A 14,329-nucleotide genomic window follows, 5' to 3' on the forward strand; every position below is an offset into this window, starting at 1 on the left:
ACCTATATTATTTCTTTTTCCCCACCCTTGCATTTCATTTGCTTATTCACTTGTTTAAGAATGATTTATAGATCACCCAGTTTCAATTTCTGGGTTGTGAAGATCTCCTGGAGAAGTGAATGGCTACCCACTACACTTTTCTTGCCTGAAGAACTCTGTGGACAGAGGAGCCTGGCAGGCTACAGTCCATGGAGTTGCAAAGAGCTGGACATGACTGAGCGACCAACACAATACTTATAAATCAACAACACTGGAGAAGGAAATGGCAACCCACTCCAGTGTTCTTGCCTGGAGAATCCCAAGGACAGGGGAGCCTGGTGGGCTGCCGTCTATGGGGTCGCTAGAGTTGGACATGACTGAGTGACTTCCCTTTCACTCTTCATTGTCATGCATTGGAGAAGGAAATGGCAACCCACTCCAGTGTTCTTGCCTGGAGAATCCCAGGGATGGGAAGCCTGGTGAGCTGCCGTCTATGGGGTCGCACAGAGTTGGACACGACTGAAGCGACTTAGCAGCAGCAGCAGCACTGTACAAGCAATGAGTGTGTAAAGATCAATATGATAACCTTCTTCTTATGGAATTCATAGCTTACTAGGGGAGCCAGTGACATGATGAAGTTATTGCAAAACAATGCAATAAATGTTATTACAGAAATAAATGTAGGGTTAAGATGTGACCCAGAAGACAGAATAGTCAATTCTGTCTTTGAGTGGTGGGGGACGACTCCATAGAACAGGAGACACACTAGGTCTGTTTCTCAAAGGAAAAATAGGTGTCATCAAGTAGACAAAGAACAAAAGGGCATCCCAGAGAGAGGAAAATATATGAAGGCACAATATATAAGACAATATTATATCTCCAGTCAATTGCAAAATGTTGAGATTTGGTAGGTAAGAGATGAGATTAGAGACGGAAGAGGGGCAGATTTTGGAGAGTCTTGTGTAATTTGCAAAGGAGTTTGGACTCTGTATAGTTGAAAGGGAACCTCCAAAGTAATTAAATCACAGAGATATCAGGATTGGGTTGTTATTTAGAAAGGTCTGGAGCAGCAGAGAGTAAACTTTGAGTTTAAAGGGGAGTGGTGAGAGGGAAGAAAAAGAAAAATAGGATGCAGGCTGTTTGTCTGGTTAGGATGCTAATATAAGGCAATGAGATAATAAGTTCATAACATAATAAGTTCAGGTGAGGACTGATAAAGGCCAGAACTAAGGCAGAGGCAGAGGAGAAAGGGAGGGACCAGTCAAGTCTGAGAGAGATTTAGGGGACAGAATAGAGGGGATTTGTGACTATACTACATTTGGGCTGATGCAAGGATCAGATGTAATAATATATGCTCAAGAATCAAATATGATAGACTCTAGAAAGATGAAGAATTCTCAAGTAACTGGTAATGGTATTGGTAATATAAAACACCTTCTTTTGTTTAGTCACTAAATTGTGCCCAGCTCTTTGTGACACCATGGACTATAGCCTGCTAGGATCCTCTGTCCATGGGATTCTCCACGAAAGAATACTGGAGTGGGTGGCCATTTACTTCTCCAGGGGATCTTCCCAACCTAGGGGTTAAACCTATGTCTCCTGCATTGGCAGGCGGGTTCTTTACCACTGAGCCACCAGGGAAGCCCTCATCCAAACACCTTACATATTAGCAAAGAAAATGTATTAGGAATGTCTGCTAGATAAAGCCATGTATTTTCTCCAGTGTCTTAAAAATATTTGTGATCTAAAAGGAAATACTTAAAGAAATGAAAGTTCAAACTAACTTGATTATTTTCTGCTAAATCTTTAATTCAGATTCAGTGATTATGAAATGCTAAACTTGGTAGAAATGGTGGGGGTGAGATGAAGAGACGAAGGGGGTGATCTTGGTGTAGGACTCTCACAGCTCCAAGCCATGTGTTCTGCAAGTGTCTTCAATAGAGCGTGGGCCTTTGCTTCCTAGAACTTTTTGGAAAGACTGTGGTCTTTTCTCTCCCCTCAGGAGCACTAAGAAAAAACACTGCCTTAAGTCTCCCTCCATCATCTTCGTTGTGAGCAAAAGAAGGCCAACCACAATGGCCTAGAGAGAGGCATTGCTTTGCTAATTCCCCACAAAAAGTGAGATCTGAAGGAGCGAGGTGTGCTGTTTGCATATGACAACATCAGAATGGGCAAGAACCTGCCAGTTCCTGCTGGCTTCATTCACGTACTGCCCCAGGAAATTGGCAATGCTCTAACTTAGGAAAAAACCAGGTTTGACCACGCTTTAGACAGTATGGGTTTGCTGATGCTGCTGCTAAGTCGCTTCAGTAGTGTCCGATTCTATGCGACCCCATAGATGGCAGCCCACCAGGCTCCCCTGTCCCTGGGATTCTCCAGGCAAGAACACTGGAGTGGGTTGCCATTTCCTTCTCCAAGAGTATGGGTATATTATGTAGTAAAACATAAGAAAGAGAGAAAGATACACAAAAGGTAGAGATATGACACAGAATTTCATGTTGACCTATTTGCAAGAGTCTGAGATGTGGAATGGGGAGAAATGAGACTGGAGAATGAGGCAAGGGCTGGATCTTAGAGGGCCTTGGATTCTGTTAACAGAGTTGGTGTAGGAGGGAGGGATCCCCAGAAAAAACTTGGTCAGGGAACAACCAGGATCAGGTTGTAATATAGAAAGACCTGAAGGCTGTGTTCAGGATGGACTGTGGCACACAGCAACTCTGGGGAGGGTGAGATTTGAAGTTCCTGTTTGTCCAGCAAGAACACATGGGATCTGAAAAGGTTGTTTGCATTTTGCTGCTCTTCAAGTCCAGGGGAACTTAACTTAGGGATCCCACTGTAAGCCAGATATCAGGTCTTTATTACCCTGTCATCTTTCATCATATATAAACCTTCTTCATACTGGCCTCTCAGCTCTAGCCTGAGAATCATTGGTTCTTGCCCCAGGGGGAAGGTGGAGCAGAGAACAGGAGGTTTCAGTGGAGCTCCTGTAATCACCAAGGAGAGGCAGATGGCTACAAAACCCAAACAGAATGTGAGCTGGCTGTCTTAAAGTGTGGCTGAAACCTAACAAACACCTCACTCTAATTTTTCCCTCCCTACCCTTGGGTGAAAATGAGTCAAGCAAGAGAGTACCCAGGGAGAATGCTGGGACAGTCTGGTTCTTGACAAAGAACGAGGCCCCATGATCATTATTAGGGAGAAAGGAAGATTACAGAGGTGCTAGAATTTTTCTGATTTTTCCTTTTTTTTTGTATTTATTTATTTTTCCCACTTTTACCCCTGCTTAGATGATACCATTTTTTTTTTTTTGCTCTCTCTCTAATCTAGTTCTTCAGCATAATAAAATTTCTCTCTTCAGAAAACCTATCTTCATTCTGAGTACTTAATAGATTCTTAAAATTTGCCAATGAACTTTGTTTTAAAAGGTTTAATTGAAATGAGGGCAACATTTAGATGTAGTAGATTTGTTGATTACTGGGGGTGGAAAGACAATTTCAATAATCTGTGTTGCTGCCATCATTGAGTCTCTGTTCCAAAAGGCATCTTCAAGACTTAACGGCTCTAACTTGATCCACTGGCAACTCTGAGTGGCAGTTACCCTGCCTGTGAAGGTGAAGGTCTAGTCCAGGTGGCACTGGTGGTAAAGAACCCACCTGCCAATGCACAAGACTGGGGTCTGGGTTGGAAAGATCCCCTGGAGAAGGGCATGGCAACCCACTCCAGTATTTTTGCCTGGAGAATCCCAAGACAGAGGAGCCTGGTGGGCTATGGTCCATGGGCTCACAAAGAGTCAGACACAACTGAAGCGACTTAGCACTCACATGAAGATGAAGAGCATGGGGATCTCATCACCTTCTCAGGCAGTCCTTCTGACAAAACTGAAATCTCCTTCCTATAATGGTCACCCACTCCTTGTAGTTCCACTTTCCCATGCAGTGTAACTTTTACCCTTTTCTCGTAGTAGAGAGGGGGGACAAAAATCATAAGCACAGCAACTTTTGCCTCCAGCAAACACTAAGACTAGCGCCACGCATTTTGCAATGATCTCTCCTTGATTCAGTTTGCTTCGCTTTGCAAATAGTTATGTCCCCCCCTCTGCCCCTCGTTTCCTTTTCTTTAGTTCACTCTTTCAATACATAGAATAGGAATCTTACCAACAGTAGCGTAAATTCTTTTCAAAATTTTTAATATTTTAATTTATTTTCTTGTAAAAGTTTATGTATTTTCAAGTTCTATTTGCCTGGTTTTAAAATCTTTCACTTATTTCTTAATCTTTGTCTTAACCATTGCATTTTTTTAAAAAATTTCTAATTGAAGGATAATTGTTTTACAGTATCATGTTGGTCTCTGCTGTACAACTGTGAGTCAGCTATAAGTTTACATATGTTCCTAAACCTCCCTCCCAGCATAAATTCTTGGTCCTCAAGCCATTCACAATATGGAGCACCCAAACAATCCTGTCTTGAGTTTTAGATCAAGGCCTGAGTGTCCATGAACTGAACTTTGGTGGATTTTTTCCTTTTTTTTTTTTTTTTTTACTGGTGAGACCCTGTAGCTTTGCTGAGAAGAATCTGGCCTCCTGAGCAAAGTGGCAAATGAAATTCCCAGAATCTCCCATAATCATGGGGACAGACCCTTTGAACTTAGTTCTTTTGCTACTAAGGTGACTGCTGAAATTATCTTAAAATAACAGGTTAGTCACAATTCAAGATGCAGTGTTGAAATCTTACCTCTCTTTGTGACCTCTCTTCCTCCCTCTCTAGAATAAGTGGGTGGGCGGGTAGATGTGTGTGCAGCAAAATATGAGAGGAAGAAGTGGGCTGAGTAGATGGAATGGTTTCTTAGTGTGGTTGGGTCTCACAGCTTTTTATGGTTGTTTTGTTCCTATCCTTCTAACCCCCTTTTGACCACCTCCTTCCCCATCTCTTCACCCCAAACCCCCAAAGCCCACAACTGCAGTCAAGTAATTAAACACACAAGACAAAGAAAACTGCCTCTGTGTGAATATGCCTCTCTGGTCACGCCATCCCTGAGAGACGCCTCCGTTGTCAACAATCACAGGCAGAATTTCTCAAGTGAGCCAGGCACGCAGCAGACTCTGCACCCTCGAGGCAGAAGGGAGAGGGAAGGCCGGAGCTTTTGGAAGGGTTTGGACCTGTTGGTTCCTGGAAACCAGGAGGAGGGTGGGGCAAAGGCACACCCAAGAATCCTGGCAGACTCAAGGGAGAGGAAGAAAAAAAAATCTCTCATGTTCATAGTCACTTGTTCATTTGACAAAATCTGGGATCTGGTTGGTCCCCTGGGCTTCTGGCTGAGCATGGGTGAGAGACATCTCCTGGGTTTGTAGATCTGGCATGACTGCGGATGAGCTGATTTCAAACAACTTTCTAATGTAAACTTAAAGTTCACTCCCTCAGAACTCTAAAATAAAGTGAAAAGTGTTAGTTACTCAGTTGTGTCCGATTCTTTGCGACCCATGGAATGTAGCCCGCCAGTCTCCTTTGTCTGTGGGAATTCCCAGGCAGGAATACTGAAGTATTCTCCAGGAGATCCTCCTGACCCAGGAATTGAACCCAGTCTCCTGCATTTCAGGCAGATTCTTTATCGTTTTTCTAAAGCTCCACCTCAAATCTAAACAAACGGTTAAGTTCTAAAATGTTAGTTATGCATTTTGTAAATTTTCTGTCCTTAGAGTCCTAGCATGGGATGATAAGTTTGCTACTGATCACTAAACTCCACCTGGGATGCTTTTAGAAAATGTTGTCGCCTGGAGCTCACCCAGGACCGATTAAATCAGAAAAATGATCATTTGGGTTATTAATACCCCTGTAAAAGTTTCCAGTAGATTGAATGAGCAGCCAGGGTTGAGAGCCACTACAATATTTGAACCAACCTTTCAACAGTATTTCTAGAGGTTTACTCAGTATTCACATTGTGCTACATTTTGAGACTAGAGATAAGGAGGTGATGAAGGCCTTCAGTGAGAGGAAATGACAATAGCTATTGGAGTGTGAGGAGGGCTCAGTCTGAGAAAGGAGAAAAACCAGGAGGGAAGACAGTCCAGGAAGGAAAAGGAGGACAATATTCCAAGGAGTTCAGGCTGATCAACAGAATCTGTGTTGCTGAGTAGTCCTTAATGTGATAATTTGAAATGTCTCTTAATATTGGATAATAGGAAGATTGTTGGTGACTTTGATGTGATCAGTTACACTGCAATTTCAGTTGGCTGAGGAGATAAGGAGATGAAGATAAATATGGAAAGAAGTGCTAAGAATTCTGATTATGAAGTGACAGAGTCTTGAATGGGCATACAGGGTCTAGGAATTTTTTCTTCCAGTTTTATTGAGACATACTGACATATAACAGTTAGTTTAAGGTATACAATGTAATGATTTGTTATTTGTATCAACTGGGAAATGATCACCACAGAAAGTTTAACATCCAGCACCTCACATAGTTAGAATTTTTTTCTTGTAAAGGGTACTTTTAAGATCTACTCTCTTAGCAACTTTCAAATATACAATGTTAACTATAGCCACCATGTTATATGTTACATCACTAGAACTGATTTATCTTGAGGCTAGAAGTCTGTACATTTTGACTACCTTTACTCATTTCTTCCAGTTCCCTCCCTTCACTTCTGGCAGCCACCAATCTGTTCTGTTTCTTTAAGTTTGGTTTTTTAAAAAAATTCCACATATAAGTGAGATCGTACAGTTTTTGTTTTTGACTTATTCCACTTTGCATAATGTCCTCAAGGTCCATCAATGTGACAGCAAATGGAGAGATTGCCTTCTTTTTTAGGGCTAATATTTTATTATATATCTATATATAAACTTATGATCATTTCACAGTTAATGCATATATCAAATCATTATATTATATACCTTAAACTAATATAATGTTATATTTATATCTCAATAAAACTGAAAGTGCAAAAAATTCTTAGACCCTACATGTCCATTTAAGACTGTCACTTCATAATCAGAATTCTTAGCCCTTCTGTCCATATTTATCATTTCCTTATATATATATATTCACACCATATTTTGAATTTTAAAAAGCTTAGTAAAGAATAGTTTAGATCATTTGTAAATGCTAAAGGGAGAGGAGTGGATGATGATATAGGAGAGGAAATTTAGCAGATGAAACATGATTCGTGAGAGTGCAGAAGGGATGGGATCCAGAGCACGGGTCAAAGGTCCAGACTTAGACTGAAAGTGAGTAGAGACTCTGTTTCCCTTGTAATGGTGGGGAGGATGGAATTCCTGGCATGGATGCAGAACAAGTTTCAGGCATGGCCATGGGTGGCAATGTGAGATGTTTATATGCCAGCCTCTTAATTCACTGTGATGTGGAGGTGAGGTTGGGGGCCAGGTTTCTTAGTAAGCCATTCCCCTTGGAGACTTCTGGAACTATTGAGGTTGAGTGACAGCCACAGTTGGGCATATTTCATTTCTCACTCCCCTAACCTTATCCCTGACACATGGATGTGTGTGTGTGTGTGTGTGTGTGTGTGCGCGTGTGCATGCACTGTGTCTGAATGGTGCTGAGTTAGGGCAGCGGGATACTTTGTCCTCTCTGTGTGGCGCTCTCTGTGTCTCAACACCCTTGCCTCCACTTCACTCATTCCCCCTGCCTCCTGCAAAACCATTCTGTCTTTTCACTGTTCTTTATTCCACTGTCCTTCCATAAGGCTAGCTGGCTGATACAGTGTATTGGAAGGTGCTATATACTCTTGGTCTTCACTCACAGCTCAGCTGGTAAAGAATCTGCCTGCAATGCAGGAGACCCCAGTTCGATTCCTGCTTTGGGAAGATCCACTAGAGAAAGGATAGGCTACCCACTCCATTATTCTTGGCCTTCCCTTGTGGCTCAGCTGGTAAAGAATCCACCTGCAATGTGGGAGACCTGGGTTCAATCCCTGGGTTAAGACGATCCCCTGGAGAAGGGAAAGGCTACCCACGCCAGTATTCTGGCCTGGAGAATTCCATGGACTGTAAGTCCATGGGGTCTCAAAGAGTCAGACATGACTGAGCGACTTTCACTGTGCACTATGTTTCTAGCCTTCTGTAAAACAGAGGCCCAAATTACATGGCAAGAAGAAACAAAGCCATTATGAGAAGCCAGGTTTCTGGGTCAGTGATCTTTCATCTTCATCTTATTGTTTCTGTCTTTACTCTCAAAGTTTAAGCCTTGGAAAGAGGTGGCAAAGGCCCTGAAAGGAGGGCTCAAAATGTAACATACAACAGCTCCCAAGCGGGCTTCCCTGGGGGCTCAGCAGTAGAGAATCCGCCTGCCAATGCAGGAGATGTGGGTTTGATCCTGGATTTCCCTGGATCAGGAAAATATCCTAGAGAAGGAAATGGCAAGCCACTCCAGTATTCTTGCCTGGGAAATCCCATGGATAGAGGAGCCTGGTTTGATACAGTCCATGGAGTTGGAAAGAGTCAGACTTATCTTAGTAACTAAGCAACAGGAACAACAACAACAACAGCTTCCAAAGGACAACTTGATAACAGTTTTCTTAACGAAACCACAGGTCTGGTTCAGTTGATTTAAATCCTGCTTGAATCATACAACCTTTGGATTCAGCTCTATGATTGGTTGTTGGCATGATGATTCACTTAGTGGAGAAATTGAGAACATTACATGAATTTTAAAATTGTGATAAAATACATGTGACATAAAATTTTAGCCATTTAAGTGGTTATTTTAACCATTTTAAGTGTATTGTTTAGTAGTGTTGTTCTCAGTCACTTACTTGTGTCCAACTCTTTTGCGATCCTATCTATTGTAACCTGCTAGGCTTCTCTGTCCATGGGGTTCTCCAGGCAAGAATTCCTTCTCCAGGGGATCTTCCTGACCCAGGGCTCAAGCTCCTGAGTCTCCTGCTTTGCAGGTGATTCTTTACCTGCTGAGCCTTCAGGGAAGCCCTCAGTAGTGTTAAATGTATTCAAATTGTTGTGCAACCAGTCTACAGAACTTTTTCATCTTGCAAAAGTTAAACTATATAACCATTAAAAACAACTCCTTGTTCTCCCTGTCCCCAGATCCAGGCAACCACCATTCTACTTTCCATTTCTACAAAGATGATTTCTCTAAGTACCTCATACTAGTGGAATCATATAATATTTGTCTTTTGTGAGTGGCTTATCTCACTTAGCATAATGTCCTCAAGGGTCATCCATGTTGTAGCATGTCGGAATTCCCTTCCTTTTTAAGGCTGAATAATACTATATGTATATATTACATTTTGTCTATCCAATTGTCTATTCATGGGCAGTTGCCTGCTTCCATCTTTTGGCTAATTGTGAATAATGCTGCTGTATACATGTGTGTACAAGTATCTATTTGAGTCCCTAGTTTCAATTCTTTTGGGTACATACCCATAAGTGGAATTGCTGGGTCATAATCTCATTTTTAATTTTTCGAGGACCTGTCATACTTCCTTCCAAAGATACTATATCATTTTACTGATACATTCCTACCCATAGTGCACAAAGATTTCAGTTTTTCCACATCCATATAAACACTTGCTATTTTTTTTTTTTTTGATAGTAGTCTACCTAATGGATGTGAGGTAGTAGCTCATCATGGTTTTGACTTGCATTTCTTTAATGATTGGTCACTTGTATATCTTCTTTGGAGAAATGTCTAGTCAAGTCCTCTGGCTGTTATTTAATCTGGTTGTTTTTTGTTGTTGAGATCAAGAACATTTAAAGATTTTTTTGCAGTGTGTATCTAGAGTGACATTGTGGGTTTATTTAAGTCCAGGTTCTTTGACTTCTTTCCAGTGACTCTGTCACAGTCCCTGTTGTGAAACACAGTAAGCTCCTCGAGGTAAATTCCAAGTTTAGGTAGCATTTGATGTGGCTGTATCCAGTTTTAAATTTTAATTTATGATAATAGGGTCAGGATTTTAGATAAACCAGGTACTATGTCTCTTGATATAGCACAGAGGAAGGTATCTGTTATTTTCTGTGCTGATGGCATTGTCCTGTGCTGTTCACTAGGAGGAACAACTCAGTGTCAGGTATGCCATGTTTAAAATGTGTTCCTGTGAGGTCTAATGAAGGGCTAAGTCTAGGAATGTTCCAGGGGTCCTGGGGTGGTCGATGTATTTTGGGACCAACACATCCCACTGGAACATAGGAGATTTAATTCTGCTCCACAGTAATGATGCCACAGGAGCCACACTGAAGTTCATAAGTGGCAGATGTGGTTGGTTGTTAGCTTCTCTCTCAAAAATATTTCAGGCCAATCTTAAGAGCTACAGGGATAGAAATTTAGGCCTTCCCTGTACTCTTTAGTGTCCTAAGGGCAGACCCAGAGGTGTTTTTTTGAGAAAAGTCTTATTTACCTGTAGACACTCTCAGTCCACTCTGTGCTAAGGCCTTATTAACAGACAAGAGCGTGAAGCAGATCCTCTGCTTTCCTCACTGTCTACACATCTGGGGTCTAAGCACAAGAGTCTTCTCAGTCAACTTATCAGTAAACTCCTTTTTGGATTGTCTTCTATATAAACCTTGTGAAAACCCTGATGAGAAAAATGGTTATGTGAGATGTATAGCCAAAGAGAGATACTAAACATTCATCCCTGCAGCTTTCTCTGAGAGACTTTTTGGTATTAAGCGGCAGCACCCCAAACCTGGCTCTGTGGTATATTGTTCTGCCTTCACACAGAAAATTCAGAGTCCAAACTAAGACACAACAACGTTCCTTCAACTTTTATTGAGCCCCTCTCTAACATATAGCATATATAGAACATCTCAGATTCTTTTATCTTTTCCTTTTTAAAATTAAAACCACAGCAAGCACTATCCTGTTATTATATAAGGCTATTCATAGTAAATTATTTTCAGAGCCAGAAAAAGAAAAAAAGACTTTTCCAAAAGCAGTTTTTCTTTTTTTTGAATTAAACTTTTAATTTTCTATTGGAGTATAACCGATGTGGTAGTTTCAGGTGGGCAGCAAAGGGACGCCACCGTACATATAGGTGTATCCATTCTCCCCCAAACCCTCCTTCCTCCAGGCTGCCACATAACATTGGACAGAGTTCCCTGTGCTACACAACAAAAATAAAATTACGCAATTCGGTGAATTTCTTTGCTTTTGGCTTGACTGTCAGGGAGATTCATTTTAAACTCAATTATTTTTTTAATGTAATATTTTTTGATCTCAGTATTTGCTGACCTTGCTTTGTTTTGTGTATTTTCTCTCTCTTTTAAAGGTGCTTGCAGGGTTGATTTCTTCTGAGGCTTCTCTCCTGGGCTTGTAATGGCCAGCTTTTCCCTGTGTGCTCACATGGCCCTTCTTATGTGTTTATTCTTTTTAAACAGATTCACTTAGGCATACTTTACTATAAAAACAAGCCATTTAAACTGTACAATTTCATGATTTTTAGTAAGTTTATAGAGTTGTGCAACTATCATCACAACCTAATTTTAGAATATTTTCATCATCTTCCAAAGATCCCTTCCCTCAACCCTAGGCAACCAGTAACCTACTTTCTACCTCTATAGACCTGTCTACTCTGGATATTTCATGTAAACGGAGTCATACAATATGTGGTTTTTGTGACTGGCTTCTTTCATTGAGCATAATGTTTTCCAAGTTCATTCACATTGTAGCATAAATCGGTACTTCATTCCTTTTTATTGCTGAATAATATTACATTGTATGGATATACCACTTTTTATTTATAGTTGATGGGCACTTGTTTCCAGGTTTTGGTTATTATGAATAATGTTACTACAAACATTCACTTACTAGTCTTTGTATAGATGTATATTTTTATTTCTCTTTGGTAGATACATAGGAGTAGAATAGATGAGTCTTATGGGTAATTTATGTTTAGAAACTACCCGACTGTTCTCCAAAGTAACGGTCCATTTAGCAATTCCACCAACAACATATGAGGGTTTTAGTTTCTCCATGTTCTCACCAACACTTGATATTGTATGCTTTTTGGATTACAGTCATTTCAGTGGATGTGACTGTGAAGTGGTGTCTCATTGTAGCTTTAATTTGGATTTAGTGGATTTCCCTAGTGACACATGATGTTAATTATTTTTTCATATACTTATTGGCTTTCATGTACCTTTTTTTGGTGAAATGTTTATTCCAATCTTTTGTTTATATTTTAATTCAGTTATTTAATTCAATTATTATCATTGAATTGTAGCAGTTCTTTATACATTCTGGATGTGAGTCTTTTATCAGATATGTGACTTGCAAACATTTTCTCCCAGTTTGTGGTTTGCCTATTTTCTTAAGTGTCTTTTTGAAGTGCAAAACTTTAAAATTTTTTTTTTGGCAGGATTGCTCAGAACCAAGGAGTTTCCCAGGATATGGGGGTTGCACTGCTAAGACAGAGACAGTCTGGGCTACCCTGGGTGGTTGGTCACACTAGCTGGAGCATCTGGGAAATCAATGCAGGCAAGAGTTATTTTTAAGGAAGTCAATTGGCAGGAAGTCAGGATCTCAAGGTCAGGCTCCACTTCTGAGCAAGAATTAGGTTTAAGAAGAGAAGGGATGGAAAGAATAAAGTAAACCCCAGCCCTAGAGACATTAGGCCTATGCTTTTTTTTTTTTTCTTTCTCTTAAAAAAATTAAAAAAAACTTTAAAATTTTGCAGAAGTCCAATTTACCAATTTTTTTCTTTATAATGTTTTTGATATCGTATCTGAAAATATTTGCCTAACTTAAGGTCAGGGAGATTTTCTACTATATTTTCTTCTTAAAAGTTGTATAGTTTTAGTTCTTACATATAGTAAGAGATGTTAGGTTTGTGATTCATTTTGAGTTAATTTTTGTTGTTTGGTATGAAGGGTCCAAATTCATCCTTTCCCTTGTGCATATCTAATTTCCCAGCACCATTTGTTGAAAAGATGGTTTTTGTTAATTGTTGACTCTGTTTTTATTACATTTATGCCTTTCAAGAAAAGGTGAAGTAGGTACGGCATAAAGAAATAATGTCTGAACAAAGATGAAGAGAGTCTTCTGTGTTGGAGTTTTAGGTATTTACATGAGAGAATGAGCATCTGGCCGATGTTTTAAAGAATAAGTTGAACCAAGGTTTTGTTTTGTTTCCTTCATCTCCCCCGTTCCTCCCCTACCCCTCCACGCTGGACATCTGCTTCCCTCCTGTGAGAGGAAGTGAAAGAGGCATAAACACAAACTATGTTTACCGTGTTGTTCCCTTTTAAGAAAAAAACCCTACTCTGCAGGGTCAGTTTAGTACTGAATTACCCTATACCAAGAGCTCTATTGCAGTTTTTGGAAGCTGACTTTCCCCAGGAAGCAGAACTGCTATTCCTAGTTCTCAGTGTTATGTAATAAATATAGCTGGTCACTTTTAAGGATGCTGACGGGAGTCAAGAGAGATCACTGAAATCTTCTTTATATATTTGACTTACTGATGAATTTCTCACAAGAAGTATCCTAGAAGATATCACCAGGGTTGGGAACCCTCCACATCCAGATCCTACATGTATTTTCAGTAATGGGTAGAGGTAACAGCAAATAGGAATACATTCAGATGCTTTCTGGGGTTGACCAGTACAAGTACCAAAACCAGCATCCTTGGGGAAGTCTGTCCCTGGAAAAAATACCATCCGTCTGCTCTCTTTAGTCCTTAAGAATAGGATGAGTATATCTTCCTTTCTGGAAATTTACTGAGTTCCTCTGTTTCATGGTGCTGACCTAGCAGCTATAACTTGGGCACTTTTCTACTCTAGCTTTGCCTAAGATCCCTCACAATCAGGCCTGTGGCATCATCAACATAACAATGTAATATGAATATTATCTACAAGATAAGTCTTTTCCTGCCTTTTAAAACTGGCATTGTTGAAGGCAGTATGTAGATATCATTGAGATGGCAAACTCCCTCTCATTAAGTAGCTCTGACCAGAGAAAAGTCTTGAAATGATGCCTGAGGGATAAAGTTGAATAGCAGGATCCTGTTTTCAGTCCTGTATTTTTCTTTTTTCAGACCTAGAACTCAGCTGAGGGGTTCATCACCTGCTTTGGTTAGACTTATTCTTCTGACATCCTTCTAAAAGGAGCTCCAGAATCTCCATCTTCCTCCATCTCTAGGCACCTTCTTTAGTAGTCTGGCACTCAAGAGCTACGTGAGTCTGGTCATTGGCAGGCAGAAGGCAATGGCAACTCACTCCAGTACTCTTGCCTGGAAAATCCCATGGCCGGAGAAGCCTGGTAGGCTGCAGTCCATGGGGTCGCTAAGAGTCGGGCACGACTGAACGACTTCACTTTCACTTTTCACTTTCATGCATTGGAGAAGGAAATGGCAACCCACTCCAGTGTTCTTGCCTGGAGAATCCCAGGG

Source organism: Bos indicus, chromosome 1 (genome assembly GCF_029378745.1).
Source record: "Bos indicus isolate NIAB-ARS_2022 breed Sahiwal x Tharparkar chromosome 1, NIAB-ARS_B.indTharparkar_mat_pri_1.0, whole genome shotgun sequence".
NCBI lineage: Eukaryota > Metazoa > Chordata > Mammalia > Artiodactyla > Bovidae > Bos > Bos indicus.